The sequence below is a fragment of the Bos indicus x Bos taurus genome, chromosome 26, assembly GCF_003369695.1.
Source record: "Bos indicus x Bos taurus breed Angus x Brahman F1 hybrid chromosome 26, Bos_hybrid_MaternalHap_v2.0, whole genome shotgun sequence".
NCBI classification, from domain to species: Eukaryota; Metazoa; Chordata; class Mammalia; order Artiodactyla; family Bovidae; genus Bos; species Bos indicus x Bos taurus.
Genome location: NC_040101.1, coordinates 37,296,238 through 37,319,105, shown reverse-complemented (window position 1 = coordinate 37,319,105; position 22,868 = coordinate 37,296,238). Strand labels below are relative to the sequence as shown.

Sequence of the window (22,868 nt, the reverse complement as noted above, 5' to 3'; positions counted from 1 at the left end):
ATACTCCTTTTCCTATTTGGAACCAGTCTGCTGTTCCATGTCCAGTTCTAACTGTTGCTTCCTGACCTGCATATAGTTTTCTCAAGAGGCAGGTCAGGCGGTCTGGTATTCCCATCTCTTTCAGAATTTTCCACAGTTTATTGTGATCCACACAGTCAAAGGCTTTGGCATAGTCAATAAAGCAGAAATCGTTGTTTTTCTGGAATTCTCTTGCTTTTTTGATGATCCAGCGGATGTTGACAATTTGATCCCTGGTTCCTCTGCCTTTTCTAAAACCAGCTTGAACATCTGGAAGTTCACAGTTCACGTATTGCTGAAGCCTGGCTTGGAGAATTCTGAGCATTACTTTACTAGCGTGTGAGATGAGTGCTATTGTGCAGTAGTTTGAGCATTCTTTGGCATTGCCTTTCTTTGGGATTGGAATGAAAACTGACCTTTTCCAGTCCTGTGGCCACTCCTGAGTTTCCAAACGTGCTGGCATATTGAGTGCAACACTTTCACAGCATCATCTTTCAGGATTTGAAATAGCTCAACTGGAATTCCATCACCTCCACTAGCTTTGTTCGTAGTGATGCTTTCTAAGGCCCACTTGACTTCACATTCCAGGATGTCTGGCTCTAGGTCAGTGATCACACCATCGTGATCATCTGGGTCGTGAAGATCTTTTTTGTAGTTCTGTGTATTCTTGCCATCTCTTCTTAATATCTTCTGCTTCTGTTATGTCCATACCATTTCTGTCCTTTATCGAGCCCATGTTTGCATGAAATGTTCCCTTGGGATCTTTAATTTTCTTGAAGAGATCTCTAGTCTTTCCCATTCGGTTGTTTTCCTCTATTTCTTTGCATTGATCGCTGAGGAAGTCTTTCTTATCTCTTCTTGCTATTCTTTGGAACTCTGCATTCAGATAGAAGACCTCATTATACTGTTACAAACATAAGGCAAAATAGTCATTAAACCAGTTAAAAATGAAATGTCACATTATGTCCATAGTTACATCAATCCATCTTAAGGTTGTTAGATGTCATCGGTTTAAGAAGACGCATCACAAGATTGTTGTTGAAGGTATTCGCAGACTTGGAGAAAGTCTTTTCCTCGAAGTGGAGATGTCCACCATGGGAAGCCTTCCACTGATGAAGAGGGGAGCGCTCTGCAGACCCAGCAGTTACCTGATTGTGGAATTCAGCGTAGGAGTGAGCCCAGGACAGGAGGACATTGTGTTGAGGATCAAAGGGCAAACTCAGGATTTTTGGAGTCAGCAGAAGTAGGTTCACAAAGATTATCAGGCCTGTCTTTTGGCTCGTCCAGACAGTCCCATTATGGAAGCGGATCAGGAAGAAAGTGGGCCAGGGGCTTCAGTAAGCACGGAATAAGTTGCCCCAGTATCTAAAAGGAAATCGACAGATTGCCCCCTCCCCCCCAGTCATTAATACCCAGAGTTCCTCAGGTGTAATTAGGACTGGAGCTTGTGTGGGGACCCCCGGGCACATTCAGTCCTGATTATCTTGAGAGTCCGACCCCTAAAACCTATGCCTCTGGGGGCAGTCTCTCTTCCAGTGTGGTCTTTTGCAGACATGGAGCCGGGGGGCGCTTAGATGCCTGAGGGCAATTCCGCTTGAAGTGTCCCTCCTTTCCACAGTAATAGCAAGCCCATCCCTTTTCACCTGGGTCCCTCTGGGCATTTTTCTCAGGCTGTTTAAGAACATTTCTCATAGCCATTGAGAGGGCTTCTGCCTGTTCCTTTGTCTTTTTTCTGCCTTTCTTTCTTTTCCTCATATTCCCTACCATAATAAACTGTCTGAGCCAGTTGTAACAGATTATCTAAAGACTGATTTGGTCCATACGCCCATTTTAATAGCTTTTGGTGGAATCCCATGGACGGAGGAGCCTGGTGGGCTACAGTCCACGTGGTCGCAAAGAGTCGGACACGACTGAGCAACTTCACTTCACTTCACTCACTTCACAGTGGATATCTGGAGCTGACTAAGTGAGAAATCTATCCTTTAAGATCACTTTTCCCTCTTCACATTCAGTCGGGATCAATCTCAGTGAATCTGCAAAGGGCTTCTCTCAGTCTATCTAGGAATTTACCAGGAGCTTCCTTCTCCTCCTGTTCTATGTTTGCCAATTTGCCATAGTTTAAAGGACAAAATGACTCTGATCCCATCTTCCTTTAGCTGTGTTGTAGTCCCAGTCTGGTTCTATAGTTGGCACCGCCTGATTCCCAGTGGGGAGGGCAGTTATCTCATCCTCCCTCTTCCCTACTGATTCATTACCAAACCATTCATCTCCATAAGCAACCACTTTTCCCAAAACTCAAGTTTTTGAGTCGGGAGTCAGCATTTGTCCCAAGATATACATCACATCCTTCCAAGTAAGGTCATAAAGCAGAGTAACACCTTTAAAAGCTCTAATACATTTTTCTGGGTCCTTTAAATAGACTCCCAGATCCTCCTTGATTTTTTGTATTTCTTGATAAGAAAAAGGCTTATTAACTCTCATAGACTCTCATAGCACCCGGTGGATGCTTCATGAAGAGGCAACAGCTTGTGTGGCTGTTCCTCAGTCTCTCTGGCTGCTCTGCGTGTATGATCCCAGGGATAGATTGGAGAAACCTGGTTTTCTTTATCTCTTTGTCTCCTGTCCTCCATCTCATCTCATTGGCAAAGTAGGACAGGAGGGAGCTGAGGGACTCACACCCAAATCTATACCCTTAGGACACAAGTCTGGCATATTTCGCAGAGAGAAAAAGGGCAACACATAGGCTACTTCTACCCATTTCCCTTGTTTTCTACAGAACCGGTCTAATTGTAAAACAGTATTATACTTAAGAGACCCTCCAACTGGCCACCAACGCCATCCTCCAATGGATACCGTGACCATGCAGTATCACATAGGAAGACCAGGTGTGTCTTCTTTAAGCCCTGGGGATCAAATCTATCTGTTTTTCAGGATACAGTTCAAAGGAGTGAGGCTGGAATTGTTAGCTCCCATCTGTAAGAGAGAAGAAAAAAAGCGACCAGCACCATCTTTCTACTGGAGGCGTCCCTCCCTGCTCTAGATGGGGGTGTAGACAGACTTTACACCAAAGCTTTCCTTCCCTGGTTGGACTTCGTCTGTCCCTTACCAATGCAGGCCACCTACTCGTCCCTCCCGGTTCTACCACCGAGATGGGGTGGAGATGCACCAGGGGTAGACCTGATGGCATCTCTTTCTGACATCCAGCTCCTCACCATCAAAACCTTGCTTGCCTCTGATGCCGCCCAGGGTGTGATTAGAGTAACCTTCCGGAATGCCTCCCAGGCTAAGACTGTTGGGGGAAACATTTGTCACCTGAGTGCCTGTGCACGACCCTGAATATATACCTGACCACAATAAGACTGATAAGAACATAAAGCTGAGATGTTCCTTCCAAGCGTCACCACACCAGTATAAGAACCTCTTCTGGTCCACTAAGAGCCAGCGTTACCAAAGGAAAAAAACCCATTGTAGTTCCAATCTGAGTAACCTTTAACCTCAAAAATGCTCTTGTAGCTAAAGCTCCATCTAACTTCCAAACTTTTGATTCTTAGCAAGGCTAGGTGCTTCCTGACTACCAGTCCAAGTTTGGGACCTAAGTCACAGTACACAGTAACAGCACAGACCACAAGTCCCTTGAAAGTCTATGATATGACAGATTAGGTTTGTACTTCTAATTTTCAAAGAGTTATGAAATCGTCAAAGAGACCGAAAAGTTTGACCAAGAAAGGAAAGTTCAGTCCACAGGCTTTGCCCATTTCTGGTCGGTCCCCAAAGGAGATGTTGAATGCCTCTTGGCATTGGCAGGTTGGTATAAACCCCCGACAAGTTTCTGCCATAAGCCGTATGAGGTCACTGCGGAACCACAGAGCAGGACTCCTCACTTGCTTCAAGCAGGGTGTTTCATTCATTCACACAAGCACACTGTAAAGTTAGTAAAGTACAGCAGAAAATGTGTTTGCTAGGAAAACAAAGAACTAGAGCTCCAAGCATCCTTACCTTGTCCTGAAGAATCTGGACAAGCCCCCAAGATGAAAGGCTGTTGCTGAACCATGCAAAGACGCCGGGATTCTTGGCCTCCAGAGGAGAAGAATTCAATCTGGAGCTAGAGACAAGGCTTGATTGCTCAGAGCTTTTGTATAGTAAAGTTCTATTAAAGTATAAAGGAGATAGAGAAAGCTTTTGACATAGGCATTAGAAGGGGGCAGAAAGAGTACCCCCTTGCTAGTGTTAGCAATAGAGTTATATACTCTCCAATGAATCCAAAGAATGTCTGGAGGTTGTAAAGACCTCACCAGGACCTACTCCCATAATTTATATTTTAAGATAACAATTAGCCAGAAGGTTTAATCCAGAGACTGTCCTCAGGCAGGATACATTATTGTTATATAATCCTAAGGAATGTAGAGGGAAAAAAAGGTTTGTCTTTTCTTCCTCCTTGAGAATTCCAGACCCCTCTCTCCTTGGGGACCCTTAGACTTCTTATCAACCTGCCTAGGAAATGATTCTCTTACTAGATGTCTGGAGGATATAATAATGCTATTCTCTTTGATTTTGTATATGTTTAAAATTTTCCATCATAAAGAGTTTCATAATGTATATTAGTTTCATAATGTATATATTAAGTGCAGTAGTATGGTAATAAAATACCTAAATGCAATATGAATTTTTAAAAATGTTTATAGATCAGTGATTTATTAATTAAAAGTTTGTTAAAAGTTTTCCTAAATGACTCCTACTTGCTAGTCCTTAATGGTAAGTTTAAGTTACTTTATGTGCAGTACTCAAAATATTAACGTAAAAATCTATGTCATATTTTCTATAGTTAAGAGTACTCTTGATTTATCCATTCAACAAATATAGGCCCAGGCTTTGCTTTAGATGTTGAGGATACCTCAGAGAAAAGAGCAGCCAGGTTTCAATTCTTTTTTTTTTAATTTTTTTTTTATTTTTAAACTTTACAATATTGTATTAGTTTTGCCAAATATCGAAATGAATCCACCACAGGTATACCTGTGTTCCCCATCCTGATCCCTCCTCCCTCCTCCCTCCCCATACCCTCCCTCTGGGTCGTCCCAGTGCACCAGCCCCAAGCATCCAGTATCGTGCATCGAACCTGGACTGGTGACTCGTTTCATACATGATATTATACATGTTTCAATGCCATTCTCCCAAATCTTCCCACCCTCTCCCTCTCCCACAGAGTCCATAAGACTGACCTATACATCAGTGTCTCTTTTGCTGTCTCGTACATAGGGTTATTGTTACCATCTTTCTAAATTCCATATATATGTGTTAGTATACTGTATTGGTGTTTTTCTTTCTGGCTTACTTCACTCTGTATAATAGGTTCCAGTTTCATCCATCTCATTAGAACTGATTCAAATGTATTCTTTTTAATGGCTGAGTAATACTCCATTGTGTATATGTACCACAGCTTTCTTATCCATTCATCTGCTGATGGACATCTAGGTTGCTTCCATGTCCTGGCTATTATAAACAGTGCTGCGATGAACATTGGGGTACACGTGTCTCTTCCAGAAAAATAAATGACCCAATCAAAAAATGGGCCAAAGAACTAAATAGACATTTCTCCAAAGAAGACATACAGATGGCTAACAAACACATGAAAAGATGCTCAACATCACTCATTATCAGAGAAATGCAAATCAAAACCACTATGAGGTACCATTTCACACCAGTCAGAATGGCTGTGATCCAAAAGTCTACAAGCAATAAATGCTGGAGAGGGTGTGGAGAAAAGGGAACCCTCTTACACTGTTGGTGGGAATGCAAACTAGTACAGCCACTATGGAGAACAGTGTGGAGATTCCTTAAAAAACTGGAAATAGAACTGCCTTATGATCCAGCAATCCCACTGCTGGGCATACACACTGAGGTTTCAATTCTTTGGGGGTTGATACAATGAAGAGAGATAAACAAGTCAACTAATACTTTATATAACTATATAATGTGATTAAAATAATGTTAGAGTAACTATGGTGGATCTTCATGCTGTCAGTGCCACCCAGATAACAGTTTTGGGACTTTCCCTCCATCATCACTACTGCCTCTCTGGGTGGAGGAAAGTAACAAACAGCTCACCATTTATATTAAGGGGGTTATGCATGTCCTGGGCTGTTGAGTGTGCACATGGGACAGTTTAGGTGGATGCTCAACAAAAGCCCAGAGCATGGGGTTCAGGGTTTGGACTACATAGGCAGCTCCATTGGAGAGCCAGCTTCTGTGGCCCTTTTCTTGGGCTAACTCTCCACCAGATTTTCTCTTGGGATTTGTGTGTGTGCATGTGTGCATGTTTTAACAGTTCCTGTCCTCCATTAGCTTCTTCCTTCTACATCCCTTTCTGTCCATCCAATGTACCACCCAGGAATTGAAAGTTGTGGAGGGGCAGTCACCTGTTTCTCTCTCTGTTACTGCCTTTCTTCTGTTTCTTCTCGGGGCCTCCCCTTAAGAGCCTAGCTTGAAAATTACACATACTGAATAATGTTTTTTCTCTTTGCATTCCCTAATTCTCTGGGACACCTTCTATCTCCAGGAAAAAAGTCCTGAGGTACAGCTGATAAACCTGGAGAAGGCAATGGCACCCCACTCCGGTACTCTTGCCTGGAAAATTCCATGGACAGAGGAGCCTGGTGGGTTGCAGTCCATGGGGTTGCTAAAAGTCGGACACGACTAAGCAACTTCACTTTCACTTTTCACTTTCATGCATTGGAGAAGGAAATGGCAACCCACTCCAGTGTTCTTGCCTGGAGAATCCCAGGGATGGGGGAGCCTGGTGGGCTATCGTCTATGGGGTCACACAGAGTCGGACACAACTGAAGTGACTTAGACTTACACTTAGACAGAACAGTTTGGGGAAAGACTCTCTGAGAAAGTGGTATTCAAGTTAAGACTTGAAAGGTAAGAGGGAGCCAATTATAGGAACAGATGAGGGAAAAGACTCTAAACAGTATAAACATCAACCACAAAGGTTCAGGACAAGAGGGGTCTGTAATATTCTGGAATTTGACAGAAAGAGTACTGGAAACTTCTTTCTCTTTCTCTTCCATCTAATCTTTGCTATTGAGATGCTACTATTAGAACACACTATAAATAGTAACCAAAATTTGGTTTGGAGACACTCAATACTTAAGCATTTCAAGACTTTTTTGTTGTTGTTCTCTTTGGCATTCATACCCCATAGACATACAATAATTAAACCTAACATGGGGGCTTTTCTGGTGATCCAGTTGTTAAGACTCCGTAATTCCACTGCAGGGGCTCAGGTAAGATCTAGTCTGCTACCAAAAAAAAAAAACCTAACATGATTCTGGCAACCATTGAAAATAATAGCTAAAGTCAATTACTCCCAAAATTATTCAGTAAAGAATAGCATAGATGTTGCTCAAGAGCCTTAAAAAGTCATACAAATAAAAATATTTATGAAGACTTTTTTAGAGCTTGGAAGAACAAGGTATGTTAAATAAAAATTCAGGATGTGAAATTACATATTTAACTATGATTTTGATTATTAAAAATATAAGTATAGATATTGGAAAAAATATATCAAAATATTAGTAGGACTTCCCTGGTGGCTCAGTGGTAAAGAATCTGCCTGCCAATGGAGGAGACAGAGGTTTGATCCCTGGTCCAGGAAGATCCCACATGCCTCAGGGCAACTAAGGCCATGCTCCACAACTACTGAAGGCCATGCATTCTAGAGCCTGTGCTCTGCTGCAAGAGAAGCCTCCGCAATGAGAAGCCCGAGCCCCATAGCTAGAGAGGCTCACCCGCTCACCACAACTAGAGAAAAGCCCTTGCAGCAACGAAGACCCAGCACATGACAGCCAAAAGTAAATAAATATTAAAAAGGAAAGAAAATCATCATTAAAAAATACTAATAGTTATCACTAGGTAATGAGAATCTATTATATGCATATAGGAATTTAAGAAAGAACAGGAAAAAAAAAGAACAGGATTCATGTTGATGTATGGCAAAACCAATACAATATTGTAAAGTAATTAGCCTCCAATTAAAATTAAAAAATAATAAATTTTAAAAAAGAACAGGAAAAAAAAAACACACATAGTAAAAATGTTCAATGAATATGTCAAAATTATTTTCCAGAACTGAAGGAAATGAGTTGCCAGACTGAAAGGATCCACCAAATGCTCAGTTTGGTGGGTGAAAATAGACACATACCAAGTCAGATTATTGCAGAATTTCAGCACGTTGAAGCGAGAGAGCTGATTATTAAGGTTCCAGAGAGAGAGAGAAAAAAGAAGCCACCAACAAATGTTCGGGAGTCAGAATGACTTTGGACTTCTCAGCAGTAGCAGAACCTAGAAAACACTGTCTTCAAAGTTCTGGAGCAACAAAGCACTTGTCCTAATGGTGGTCCCAAAGCAGCAGAGTTCCCAGTCTTAAGAGGCAAGTTGCACAATAGACATATCAGAAGTAACTCATAAACCAAAATGTGGAGGGCTCTCCCCACGTGTTTTTCTCTGTGTGAACCCCTGGGCCTTTGCACATCCCAGAGTGTGAGTTGTGTGGTGGGACTTGCAAGAGTAATCAAGGTTGAAGTTTCCAGGTGGAAGCAGAACTCACATTTAATGTCATTTAAATAAAAATAATGTGATATTTCTTATACCACTCAAAATCATGGTTGCAAAATCTTATCTGCTATCATAGTTATTAGAGTAAAATTTAAGGACATAAAAATTATAGTAATAATCATAGGTATAAACTAATTACTATGGAAAACCAGATGTTTGTGAGCTGGTGGTTTATATAAAACTCTATAAGTTCTCCAGATTACTAATAACTTCCAACAGGTGTCACATAGAAAGTCCAAGATAGTAGCAAACACTTGCCATCCTTAAATTATTCTTCAAAAAGGCCTAGCTCCCTGCTTGGAAGAAAATACAGTGAGAACAAAACACAGACTTATATTTCAATAAAATATAATTCTGCACTAGGACAATAGGATGCCTATTTAATATGCTTTTTTTTATTTTAACGATAAAAGTAAAGCTCTGTGAAATGACCAAAGATACTTTTTTTTAAAGGTTTTGAAAACTATTCTTTGAGAGCAGTTTTAGGTTCACAAGAAAATTGAAAGGTTCTGAGTTATCCTAAACACACCCCACCTGTACATGTACATGGTCTGCCCTATTATCAACATCCCCCACAAGAAAAGTACATTTATTACAATTGATAAACCCACGTTGAAACATCACTACTACCCAAAGTCCATAGTTTACATTAGAATTCACTTTTGGTGTTGGACACCCTATGGATTTGGACAAATACAATGACATGTATCCATCATTATAGAATAATACAAAGTAGTTTCATGGCCCTAAAAGTCCTCTGTGCTCTGCCTATTCATCCTTATCTCCCCCAAACCCTGGCCAACACTGATCTTTTTACTGGCTCCATAGTTTTGCCTTTCCAGAATGTCATACAGTTGGAATTATTCAGTGTCAAGCTTTTTCAAATTGGTTTCTTTCTTTTAGAAACACATATTTAAATTTCCTCCACATCTTCTCATGGCTTGATAGCTCATTTCTTTTTACCACTGAACAGTGTTAACTTCTTTGGATACAGCAGTTACGAAAAGGACATCTTGTCAGCTTCTAAGTTCTGACAGTTTTGAATAAAGCTGGTATAAACATCCACTTGCAGGTTTCTGTGCAGATGTAAGTTTTCAATGTTTTTGGGTATATACAGTCATCCATCAGTTCTCACAGGCGTTGGTCCCAGGACTCTCATGGATATAAAAGTCTGTAGATGTTCACATTCCTTATACAAAGTGGTATGATATAGGTGGTCCTCCATATCAACGGGTTTCACATCCTTGGATTCTACAAACCATGGATCAAAAATCAATCTATAAGGAATTCCCTGGTGGTCCAGTGGTTAGGACTCCACACTTTCACTGCCAGGGGGCCGGGTTCAATCCTGGTTTGGGAACTAGAATCCCACAAGCTGTGTAGTGCAGCCAAAAAGACAAAACAAAACAAAACAAAAATCGATCTACATCTGTGATCCACAACAAATTCTTTCTTTGTGAAGTATGTAAGTCTATGTCTAGAGTCATATTTTTGCCAAAAGCACATCTTGTGTTTAAAAATTAATCACTGCAGAGAAGATGCAGAAGTACTTCTGTTGCAAATACCAAAAATCATGCTGAGGAATTTTTTTACTGAGATAAAATTCACATACCATACCATTTGCCATTTAAAGGTATATAATTTAGTGGTTTCAAGTATATTAACAAGGTTGTGCAAACATCACCACTATCTAACTCCAGAATATTTTAATCACCCCCAAAAGAAACCCAATCAGCAATCAGTACTCCACTATGTCCTCCTCCCTCAGACCCTGGTAACCACTAATATACCTTCTGTCCTTATGGATTTTCTTATTCTGAACATTTTGTATAAATGGAATCATACAAAATGTGGTCTTTTGTGTCCAGCTTCTTTCACTTAGCATAATCTTTTCAAGGTTTATCTGTATTGAAACATCTATCAGTACTTTAATCCTGTTTATTGTAGAATAGTAAATATTCCATTGTTTAGATGTACCATATTTTTTAAAAATCCATTCATCAATGGATGGACATGTGGGTTATTTACACTTTTTTTTTTTTTTTACTATTTTGAATAACACTGCAATTGAACATTTGTGTACAGTTTTACATGGACATTTGTTTTCAAATCTACTGAGTGTATACCTAGAAGTGGAATTCCTGGGTCATACAGTAACTCTGTGTGTAAACTTTTGAGGAACTGCAAGACTGTTTTGCAAAGTGGCCACACCATTTTGCATTTCTGCCAGCAGTGTATGAGGATTCCTATTTCTCCACATTCTTACAGTTGTTATTATTCATTTCTTAAAAAATATAGCCATCCTAGTATATGTGAGGTAATAGCTCCACACTGAGATTTTAAATGTATTTGTGGAACAATTACTGATTGTGGACAAAATACTGATTGTGGACAAAATACTGATTGTAGAACAAATATTGATTATTTTAATCAGCGAAAGAGCTTTTCAAAGCCCAACATTGTTATTTCTGAAGTGATTAGTGAGAATGTAATTAATGAATAATCATTATCTCCTACTCTACCCATGTTTTATGACTTCTCACAAGTATAACTCAAGTTATACAACCCAGACAATTACACAAATATTAGATGATTATGTTTGTGATGAATATAAATGGGTTATACAATAAAACCACTGACAGCTAGAGAGTCCCATATGGCAGCTCACAGAAAGAGAAATCTACTTTTGATAGAAAACAGACTATAACTACATTTAATCTTATCTGGGATCTTTGTATTGGCTAACCAAAGCTCTTTAAAAAATCCATTAGAATATAAATTCAGATTCCTCATCAGCACTAAGACATTTAACAGAACAACATCAGAATAAATAAGGGACTTTTATTATATCCTTCCTGTGGTAGGTTGAATAACTATATCCCCAAAGATATTCACATCCTAATTCTTTTGAATGTCACCTTATGAAACAAAAAAGGACTTTGCAGATGTGATTAAATTCAGGAACTTGAGATGAGGGGATCTTGGACTATTACTCAAGTAGTCCCTAAACGTAATCACATGTATCCTTATAAGAGAGAGACAGAAGGAGATTTGACATAGAGGAGAAATCATGGAAGTACTGGAGTGATGTACCACAAGCAACAGAAAGCTAGCAGCCGCCAGAAGGCTGGAAGGCAAAAGAAACAGATTCTCCCTGGAGAGTCTCCAGCAAGAGTCTGGCCCTACTGACATCTTGATTTTGACCCAGTGAAACTCTGTTCCACTTCTGGCCTCCAGAACTGTGAAAGAATGTTTCTGTTCTAAAACCAACAAGTTTGCTGTGAATTGTTACAGCAGCTATAGGAAGCTAATACACACCCTCAAAAAACAAAAAAACTTGACATAAAAGTACTTAGAATCTGGAATTCTATGCATCAGTTCAGTTCAGTCGCTCAGTCCTGTCCGACTCTTTGCGACCCCATGAATTGCAGCACGCCAGGCCTCCCTATCCATCACGAACTCCCGGAGTTCACTCAAACTCATGTCCATCGAGTCGGTGATGCCATCCAGCTATCTCATCCTCTGTCGTCCCCTTTTCCTCCTGCCCCCAATCCCTCCCAGCATCAGAGTCTTTTCCAATGAGTCAACTCTTCACATGAGGTGGCCAAAGTATTTGAGTTTCAGCTTTAGCATTAGTCCTTCCAAAGAACACCCAGGACTGATCTCCTTTAGAATGGACTGGTTGGATCTCCTTACAGTCCAAGGGACCTCAAGAGTCTTTTCCAACACCACAGTTCAAAAGCATCAATTCTTTGGTGCTCAGCTTTCTTCACAGTCCAACTCTCGCATCCATACATGATCACTGGAAAAACCATAGCCTTGACTAGACGGACCTTTGTTGGCAAAATAATGTCTCTACTTTTCAATATGCTATCTAGGTTGGTCATAACTTTTATTCCAAGGAGTAAGCATCTTTTAATTTCATGGCTGCAGTCACCATCTGCAGTGATTTTGGAGCCCAAAAAGATAAAGTCTGACACTGTTTCCACTGTTTCCCCATCTATTTCCCATGAAGCGATGGGACCAGATGCCATGATCTTGGTTTTCTGAATGTTGAGCTTTAAGCCAACTTTTTCACCCCCCTCTTTCACTTTCATCAAGAAGCTTTTTAGTTCCTCTTCACTTTCTGCCATAAGGGTGGTGTCATCTGCATATCTGACATTATTGATATTTCTCCCAGAAATCTTGATTCCAGTTTGTGCTTCTTCCAGCCCAGCGTTTCTCATGATGTACTCTGCATATAAGTTAAATAAGCAGGGTGACAAAATACAGCCTTGACGTACTCCTTTTCCTATTTGGAACCAGTCTGTTGTTCCATGTCCAGTTCCAACTGTTGCTTCCTGACCTGCATACAAATTTCTCAAGAGGCAGGTCAGGTGGTCTGGTATTCCCATCTCTTTCAGAATTTTCCACAGAAAATAATGAGTCAGAGTAGAATAAAAACATTTTCAGACAAGCAAGTTCTCAAGAAATTTATCTCTCTATACTGTTTCTCAGGAAGTTACAGGAGTAAATAAGAGAGTAAACCAAGAAAGTGTACACAGATCAGATCCAGAAACATGATCTCCAATATTTTGGTCAGCATGGCCAAAACAACAGCAACAACAAAAATAACCAAGGGAAACCCTGGCAGCCAGTACAGGCATAGACAATAATCAGCTCAGTTTGAAACTGATAGATTTCTAATGTGACTGAACTGGTGGAAAGTTTTACTGAGAGGATATAGGAAGAATTAAGAAAGCAAGGAAAGCTAATCAAACAAAATTGGGCAACGATTAACTTTAGGATAAGCAAAAAGCAATGGAAACATAATCTCACTAGATTGAAATGCTCACCTATGAATAGGCACATAAGCTAAATATGCTAACAGGTCTTTGATTTAAGAAAAATTGTAATATTGAATGTATGGCAAAGGGAAAGCAGAGGGGATGGTAAGATTCTACCTTTGTTAAGAGGAAGTCAATAAATAAAGTTGAAAATCGATTAATCAAAAGATAATAGTATATACAAATTCTTTACAGAAATGAAACACATGTAAATGCTAGAAAAGTAGTCAAGTTGAAAGTAGTTATTTCTGACATGGAGGTCTGGAGAGACTGGGGGTGAGACAAGGCAGGAAAATAGCTTTTTTATTGTCGGTGTTATAAGCCTTTTAGAAAGTATTTAACTTTTAAAATAATGTCCATGTTTTACTTTTAGAAAAATAAAATTCAATTAAAAATAATTTTTACAGGATGTATACAGACTTTTGAAAGAGAAAATATCAGGATAAGCACAAGGCCAATGATATTGCACTGGTAGAATTTATGTTAACTATTCTTGAGATCAGATCAGACCAGATCAGTCGCTCAGTCGTGTCCGACTCTTTGCGACCCCATGAATCGCAGCACTCCAGGCCTCCCTGTCCATCACAAACTCCCGAAGTTCACTCAGACTCATGTCCATCGAGTCAGTGATGCCATCCAGCCATCTCATCCTCTGTCGTCCCCTTCTCCTCCTGCCCCCAATCCCTCCCAGCATCAGAGTATTTTCCAATGAGTCAACTCTTCACATGAGGTGGCCAAAGGACTGGAGTTTCAGCTTTAGCATCATTCCTTCCAAAGAAATCCCAGGGCTGATCTCTTTCAGAATGGACTGGTTGGATCTCCTTGCAGTCCAAGGGACTCTCAAGAGTCTTCTCCAACACCACAGTTCAAAAGCATCAATTCTTCGGCGCTCAGCCTTCTTCACAGTCCAACTCTCACATCCATACACAACCACTGGAAAAACCATAGCCTTGACTAGATGGACCTTTGTTGGCAAAGTAATGTCTCTGCTTTTGAATATGCTATCTAGGTTGGTCATAACTTTCCTTCCAAGGAGTAAGCGTCTTTTAATTTCATGGCTGCAGTCACCATCTACAGTGATTTTGGAGCCCCCAAAAATAAAGTCTGACACTGTTTCCACTGTTTCCCCATCTATTTCCCATGAAGTGGTGGGACCGGATGCCATGATCTTGGTTTTCTGAATGTTGAGCTTTAAGCCAACTTTTTCACTCTCCACTTTCACTTTCATCAAGAGGCTTTTGAGTTCCTCTTCACTTTCTGCCATAAGGGTGGTGTCATCTGCATATCTGACGTTATTGATGTTTCTCCAGGCAATCTTGATTCCAGTTTGTGTTTCTTCCAGCCTAGCCTTTCTCATGATGTACTCTGCATATAGGTTAAATAAACAGGGTGACAAAATACAGCCTTGACGTACTCCTTTTCCTATTTGGAACCAGTCTGTTGTTCCATGTCCAGTTCTAACTGTTGCTTCCTGATCTGCATACAGGTTTCTCAAGAGGCAGATCAGGTGGTCTGGTATTCCCATCTCTTTCAGAATTTTCCACAGTTTATTGTGATCCACACAGTCAAAGGCTTTGGCATAGTCAATAAAGCAGAAATAGATGTTTTTCTGGAACTCTCTTGCTTTTTCCATGATCCAGCGGATGTTAGCAATTTGATCTCTGGTTCCTCTGCTTCTTCTAAAACCAGCTTAAACATCAGGAAGTTCACGGTTTACATATTGCTGAAGCCTGGCTTGGAGAATTTTGAGCATTACTTTACTAGCGTGTGAGATGAGTACAATTGTGTGGTAGTTTGAGCATTGCCTTTCTTTGGGATTGGAATGAAAACTGACCTTTTTCAGTCCTGTGGCCACTCCTGAGTTTTCCAAACTTGCTGGCATATTGAGTGCAACACTTTCACAGCATCATCTTTCAGGATTTGGAATAGCTCAACTGGAATTCCATCACCTCCACTAGCTTTGTTCGTAGTGATGCTTTCTAAGGCCCACTTGACTTCACATTCCAGGATGTCTGGCTCTAGGTCAGTGATCACACCATTGTGATTATCTGGGTCGTGAAGATCCTTTTTGTACAGTTCTTCTGTGTATTCTTGCCATCTCTTCTTAATATCTTCTGCTTCTGTTAGGTCCATATCATTTTTGTCCTTTATCAAGCTCATCTTTGCATGAAATGTTCCTTTGGTATCTCTGATTTTCTTGAAGAGATCCCTAGTCTTTCCCATTCGGTTGTTTTCCTCTATTTCTTTGCATTGATCGCTGAAGAAGGCTTTCTTATCTCTTCTTGCTATTCTTTGGAACTCTGCATTCAGATGTTTATATCTTTCCTTTTCTCCTTTGGTTTTCGATTCTCTTCTTTTCACAGCTATTTGTAAGGCCTCCCCAGACAGCCATTTTGCTTTTTTGCATTTCTTTTCTATGGAATGGTCTTGATCCCTGTCTCCTGTACAATGTCACGGACCTCATTCCATAGTTCATCAGGCACTCTATCTATCAGATCTAGTCCCTTAAATCTATTTCTCACTTCCACTGTATAATCATAAGGGATATGATTTAGGTCATACCTGAATGGTCTAGTGGTTTTCCCTACTTTCGTCAATTGAAGTCTGAATCTGGCAATAAGGAGTTCATGGTCTGAGCCACAGTCAGCTCCTGGTCTTGTTTTTGCTGACTGTATAGAGCTTCTCCATCTTTGGCTGCAAAGAATATAATCAATCTGATTTCGGTGTTGACCATCTGGTGATGTCCATGTATAGAGTCTTCTCTTGTGTTGTTGGAAGAGGGTGTTTGTTATGACCAGTGCATTTTCTTGGCAAAACTCTATTAGTCTTTGCCCTGCTTCATTCCGTATTCCAAGGCCAAATTTGCCTGTTACTCCAGGTGTTTCTTGACTTCCTACTTTTGCATTCCAGTCCCCTATAATGAAAAGGACATCTTTTTGGGGTGTTAGTTCTAAAAGGTCTTGTAGGCCTTCATAGAACCATTCAACTTCAGCTTCTTCAGCATTATTGGTTGGGGCATAGACTTGGATTACTGTGATATTGAATGGTTTGCCTTGGAGACGAACAGAGATTATTCTGTCGTTTTTGAGATTGCATCCAAGTACTGCATTTTGGACTCTTTTGTTGACCATGATGGCCACTCCATTTCATCTGAGGGATTCCTGCCCGCAGTAGTAGATATAATGGTCATCTGAGTTAAATTCACCCATTCCAGTCCATTTCAGTTTGCTGATTCCTAAAATGTCGACATTCACTCTTGCCATCTCTTGTTTGATCACTTCCAATTTGCCTTGATTCATGGACCTGACATTCCAGGTTCCTATGCAATATTGCTCTTTACAGCATCGGACCTTGCTTCTATCACCAGTCACATCCACAGCTGGGTATTGTTTTTGCTTTGGCTCCATCCCTTCATTCTTTCTGGAGTTATTTCTCCACTGATCTCCAGTAGCATATTGGGTACCTACTGACCTGGGGAGTTTCTCTTTCAGTATCCTATCATTTTGCCTTTCATACTGTTCACAGGGTTCTCAAGGCAAGAATGCTGAAGTGGTTTGCCATTCCCTTCTCCAGTGGGCCACATTCTGTCAAATCTCTCCACCATGACCCACCCTTCTTGGGTTGCCCCACGGGCATGGCTTAGTTTCATTGAGTTAGACAAGGCTGTGGTCCTAGTGTGATTAGATTGACTAGTTTTCTGTGAGTATGGTTTCAGTGTGTTTGCCCTCTGATGCCCTCTTGCAACACCTACCATCTTACTTGGGTTTCTCTTACCTTGGGCGTGGGGTATCTCTTCACGGCTGCTCCAGCAAAGCGCAGCCATTGTTCCTTACCTTGGACGAGGGGTATCTCCTCACCACTGCCCTTCCTGACCTTCAACGTGGGATAGCTCCTCTAGGCCCTCCTGCGCCCGCGCAGCCACGGCTCCTTGGATGTGGGGTTGGTCCTCTCCGCCTCCGCCCTTCGCCTCGGGCTTAGGGGCATGGGGTAGCTCCTCCTGCCCGTCGCCCCTGGCCTCAAAAGCATTAAAAATAATTTCTAAACATGGGCAAATTTTCAACAGAAAGGCGTTGATTAGTTTGAGTAGGTTGAGCTCTACAGAGACAGTGTAAAATAACCTGCCTAGTGTAACAAAATTCTCACAAATGTCTGTAAGACCCCAGCCATCTCCATTAGGTTTAGTCTTGAGGGCAGGAACTACAATTCAACCTATTTCTATAATGCCTGGCTCAAAACAAGCAACTCAATAAGCATATAGTGAAAATGGGGTGCAGGGACAGTAACCACACTGACCACATGGAAAACCTAGGTGAATTAGGTGAGGGAGATAGCAGTTAACAATCTGGGATTTGGGCTCAGAATGAATTCTGAAGTCCTTCTCTGTTACTTATTAGATGTAGACTATAGAAAATATGCTAACTTGGCTTCGTTTTCATAAAATAGTGAGAAATACTAGTTTCTGCTTCAAAAAGTTGTCCTGAAGATTAAATAAGATGGTGCATACAAAGTATTTCATAGTCTGACGCATGAGAACCCTAGATAAATGTCAGCTATAACTATTACCAAATGGAGACTCTTTAATTTCTTGAATCAACTCAAATGACTGCTAGTATAAACACTGTTTTTGTTTTTGGCCATGCAGGGCAGCTTGTGAGAACTTAGTTCTGGGACCAGGTATCTAACCAGGCCTCAGCGGTAAAAATGCCCAGTCCCAACCATTGGACCACCAAGAATTCCCTAAATATTGTTTAGATGTCTACCTTTTGAACTGTGGTGTTGGAGAAGACACTTGAGAGTCCCTTGGACTGCAAGGAGATCCAACCAGTCCATCCTAAAGGAGATCAGTCCTGGGATTTCTTTGGAGGGAATGATGCTGAAGCTGAAACTCCAGTTCTTTGGCCACCTCATGCGAAGAGCTGACTCACTGGAAAAGACCCTGATGCTGGGAGGGATTGGGGGCAAGAGGAGAAAGGGACAACAGAAGATGAGATGGCTGGATGGCATCACCGACTTGATGGACATGAGTTTGGGTAAACTCTGGGAGTTGGTGATGGACAGGGAGGCCTGGTGTGCTGCGATTCATGGGATCGCAAAGAGTTAGACATGACTGAGTGACTGAACTGAACTGACTGAATGAGAAAGAAAAGGAAAAGAAATGAACAGTTTTGGCCTATCATGTGCCACGTAGTTTATATATGTTATTATTTTAATTCTTATAGTAATGGTAATCATTATTATCTCCATCTTGCAGATAAGGCAACCAAGGTTGGGAGAAATTAGGCAATTTCCTTCAGGTACCCATTGGACAGAGGAGCCTGGTGGGCTACAGTCCATAGGGTCACATGGAGTCGGACATGACTGAAGTTGCATGCACACACTCATTTATTTAGTGACCACTTTGTGTAAGACTCCATTCAAGATACTGGGAAAACAATATTGAACAAAACAATCACAGAACTTACATTCTAGAAAAGTAGATAGACAATATACTGTAATGTAATTATAGATTGTAGTAAGAGTTATGAAGGAAATAAAGAGGATCTTGAGAGAGAAAATTATAGGAGAAATGTTTATATATTTAGATAGGAAAGATATATATTTAAATATAGATATATATTTAGATATATATTTAGTCAAGAAAGGCCTTTTTAAAGAGAAAGTTGACCTGAGATTTGAAAGATAAGAATGGATAAGGAATCCAAGGAGCCAAACTAGACGGCTGTAGGGAGATGGTACAGGTCTGGATGTATAGATATACACATACAAAGGTATGGCTGCAGGAAAGAACTTAGAAACTCTGGAACATGGTAGTGGCTGGAGCTGTTTGTGCAGGCCAAGGTCAGATCATGAGGGTGTGGGGGCCCATGGTAGGCTGCCCCAAAATGTATCTTGGTGCCATATTTTTAATCAATCAATTAATTAATTTTGGGGGTTGCACTGAGTCTTTGTTGGGCTTCCCAGGTGGTGCTAGTGGTAAAGAACCTGCCTGTCAAAAGAGGTGGCATAAGAGACTTGGGTTCCATCTCTGGGTTGGAAAGATCCCCTGGAGGAGGGCAGGGCAACCCACTCCAGTATTCTTGCCTGGAGAATCCCATGGACAGAGGAAGCTGGCAGGCTATAGTCCTTGGGATTGCAAAGAGTCAGACATGACTGAAGCAACTTAGCAGGCACGCGTGCACACACGGGTGTGTGCAGGGTGAAGGCTTTCTCTAGTTTCCTGGAGTGAGGGCTACTCTCTAGAGTGTGGGCTTCTCATTGAGATAGTTTCTCTTGTGTAACATAGGCTCTAGGCACATGGGCTTCAGTAGTTGTGGTCTACAGACTTATCTGCTTTGAGGCATGCGGGATCTTCCTTGACCAGGGATTGAACTTGTGTCCCCTCACTGGCAGACAGATTCTTAATCACTGTACCACCAAGTTCAGTTTAGTCCAGTCGCTCAGTCCTGTCCGACTCTTTTGTGACCCCAAGGACTACAGCACATCAGGCTTCCCTGTTCTTCACCATCTCCCAGAACTTACTCAAACTCATGTCCATTGAGTGACTGATGCCATCCAATCATCTCATCCTCTGTTGTTCCCTTCTCCTCCTGCCTTCAATCTTTCCCAGGATCAGGGCCTTTTCTAATGAGTCATTTCTTTGCATCAGATGGCCAAAGTATTGGAGTTTTGCTTCAGCATGAGTCCTTCCAACGAATATTCAGGACTGATTTCCTTTACAATTGACTGGTTTGATCTCCTTGTAGTCCAAGGGATTCTCAAGAGTCTTCTCCAACACCACAGTTCAAAAGCATCAATTCTTTGGTGCTCAGCTTTCTTTATAGTCCAACTCTCACATCCATATATGACTACTGGAAAAACCATAGCTTTGACTAGATGGACCTTTGTTGGCAAAGTAATGTCTCTGCTTTTTAATATGCTGTCTAGGTCGGTCATAGCTTTTCTTCCAAGTAGCAAGCGTCTTTTGATTTCATGGCTGCAGTTACCATCTGCAGTGATTTTGGAGCCCCCCCCCCCAAACAAAAATAAAGTCTGTCGCTGTTTCTATTGTTTCCCCATCTATTTGCCATGAAGTGATGGGACCGATGCCATGATTTTAGTTTTTCGAATGCTGAGTTTTAAGCCAACTCTTACACTCTCCTCTTTCACTTTCATTAAGAGGCTCTTTAGTTCTTGCTTTCTGCCTAAGGGTGGTCTCATTTGTGTATCTGAGGTTATTGATATTTCTCCTGGCGATCTTGATTCTAGCTTGTGCTTCATCCAACCTGGCATTTCTTATGATGTACTCTGCATATAAGTTAAATAAGCAGGGTGACAATATACAGCCTTGACGTACTCCTTTCCCAGTTTGGAACCAGTCTGTTACATGTCCGGTTCTAACTGTTGCTTCTTGACCTGCATACAGATTTCTCAGGAGCCAGTCCCTTAATGTTATTTTGATAATTTGGAATTAACGTTACTCAAGAAATGGCCAATGCTAGAGGGACTCTTTGACTCTCTGTATCCCTAGGAGCAGGAAATAATCTCTCACAGGAAAGGTGCACTCCCTGCATCTGGAGGTAAAAGGACACCCTCTGGCCAGAGACAGGGAATTCAGGCAAGAAGCCTAGTTAAACAAATCTTGTTACTTTAATTTGCTACCCCAAACCTAAACTGTTTAGATTCTTCACTAATTGAGCACCCAAAACTGAGTTTCTCTGTCTTGTCAATTTTTCACAAATTTATTGCTTCTTTGTCTAAAATTATAAACTGCCTGCTTTGCCACTTCCTAGGTCCCATTTCTATGAGACCTCCCTCTGTTTCAATTAAAATTTAGGTTGTTTTTTTTTCTCCTGTTATGGCACCCCACTCCAGTACTCTTGCCTGGAAAATCCCATGGACGGAGGAGCCTGGTAGGCTGCAGTCCATGGGGTCATTAAGAGTCAGATAGGACTGAGCGAATTCACTTTCACTTTCACTTTCATGCAATGGAGAAGGAAATGGCAACCCACTCCAGTGTTCTTGCCTGGAGAATCCCAGGGACGGGGGAGCCTGGTGGGCTGCCATCTATGGGGTCGCACAGAGTTGGACACGACTAAGTGACTTAGCAGCAGTAACCTGTATTGTGTCAATTTCATCATTAGTCCACCAGTAAGAACTCAAAATAGTTTACCTGTCCTAAAAATTCCCCCCTTCTTGACAAGGGCTATACAGGGCATGGTAAGAAGTTTGGATTCTATCCCAAGTACAATGAAAAGCTAATATAAGGTTTAAAAGTACACGAAGAGCATGATCTGTTCTGTTCTTAAAAAGTGCCTTCCCTCTGCTAAGCAAAAGAGATAGGAATGGAAAAGAACAGAAGTAGAGAAACCTGTTAAGGAGGTTATTAAGGACAGTTATTCAGGGTGGAGATAAAAGACACTTGGACTAGAGTGGTAGGCAGAAGTGATAAAACCAACAGGTCTGCATTGGTCAAGGAGAACAAAGGAATCAAAGGTCTGGTTAGAACCACGTGTCTAAACCAGAAAGATCAGGGTGGAGGTAAGGGGGGTTAGGGTGAAGAGTTTCATTTTGGATAGGTTCATTTAGGTGCTGGTGAGCCATCTAAGAGGAGATATCAGTAGACAACTGGCTATGTAGGATAAGATGACCATTCATCTAAGCTGTGAAAGTGAAAGTGAAAGTGAAGTCGCTAAGTCGTTCCCGACTCTTTGCGACCCCATGGATAGTAGCCTGCACCCAAGCTCCTCCGTCCATGGGATTTTCAAGGCAAGAGTACTGGAGTGGGTTGCCATTTCCTTCTCCAGGTAATCTTCCTAACCCAGGGATGGAACCCAGGTCTCTCACATTGTCGACAGACGCTTTACCGTCTGAGCCACCAGGAAAGGCTAAGCTGTAGATGTGTTGATTCCTTGGGGGAAGAAGGTAGGTTAATAAGCAGAGGAACACTTTAGGAGGCCTGCGAAATTTCCACCCCATCTGGCCATCATCACATCATCACTTCGGAAACTACAAAGATATCTAGGTTCCTGTGGGCTAAGGACGGTCCCAAACCGAAGTTCCCAGAGCCGAGTATAGCACAGGCCCATGATTCTTATTTCCTGGGTCTGCGACCCACATCTAATCTGGTCGAGTAACCGTAAACACTGCCAAAACGCTCCAAATACTCTTACGGAAGCCTGCGGTCACTGAGCGGCTGAGGAGCCGGGTAGCGTTGCCTGCCGGGAGTTGTAGGCTGACGGCCGTGGGCGTTTGCGCAACCTCCTTGAGATGCCTGCGGGATGCTGCGCCACGTAGATTGAGCCTGCAACAGCTACTGCAGGACAGTGGTTGGAAAACGCAAATCTGACCTTGCTTTCTTGCTTGGAATCATTTGGCGAGGACGAGTTCTCATCAATCAAAGAATAAATTCATAGTCCTAAAGTAACATTCAGT

General features: G+C 41.5%; 1 protein-coding gene across 1 annotated transcript in view; it reads left to right on the top strand.

The window, feature by feature from the left end:
• Positions 1-22,868, top strand: part of KIF11 (kinesin family member 11) — a 75,584-nt gene that overhangs the window by 5,912 nt on the left and 46,804 nt on the right. The gene's annotated exons all lie outside the window — the stretch shown is intronic.